Below are 790 nucleotides of genomic sequence, written 5' to 3' on the forward strand. Positions count from 1 at the left end.
CTTCCAGCGCCGTTTAACCCCTTTTTTTATCCTTTTGTCCAAAACCTCCCCCTTTTTTGTTGTTAAAGGCTGTTAAAAAGAGCTACAAGTCTCGGCATCGCCGGCCGTGAGGCAACCTGTTGTTTGTCGTCGGGTTGGCTTAAAATGACCTAAAAATTAGCTAAAAAAAACCAAAAAGGAAGCTACGGAGATGGCAGGTGGGGGCTTCCTCCACCCCCTCGCCCAGCAAAGCCTTTGCTTCCAGTCAGGGAAAGCTTTGCTGTTAATTAAGATTATTTTTAATACCTAAAAGCAGGATGGGGTGGGTTTTTTTTTTTTGGGGGAGGAATCAGCAGAAGGCGTCAGTCTTTCTAAAAAGATGCAATAACTGCCCAGAGAGTCCCCAAATCCCAGCCCTCGTTAACCCTTCGTTTCCCCTCCACCTTCACCCGTGCAAACGAGACCCTTCCTAACAAGGCTAATTAGCAGTTTTGCTCAAAGAATTAATTGCCTACGCCAAGCCCAGAGGGGGCTCCAAAGGAGGGGGGGGGGCAGAAAAATGAGGCCATTTCAGCCCTTTTCATCCATCTGGGGAGGAATCATCGACTGCAATTAAACAATTAAATAGCATTTTTTTGGGGGGGGGTTGGCAAATTAAAACAAAGCTGAGGAGCTCCTCAAACTCCTGTGAGTTCTGCCAGAGCCCCCTTCGTTTAGCAACCCCTGATGATTTAAGGCTGATTAATTAACTCTACCCCATTCCTCTGTGTAGCGACACCCCCCCCCTCCCCTCCACTTAAGGGTTGATTAA

This window comes from Calidris pugnax, unplaced genomic scaffold, assembly GCF_001431845.1.
Source record: "Calidris pugnax isolate Ruff unplaced genomic scaffold, ASM143184v1 scaffold571, whole genome shotgun sequence".
Taxonomy (NCBI): domain Eukaryota; kingdom Metazoa; phylum Chordata; class Aves; order Charadriiformes; family Scolopacidae; genus Calidris; species Calidris pugnax.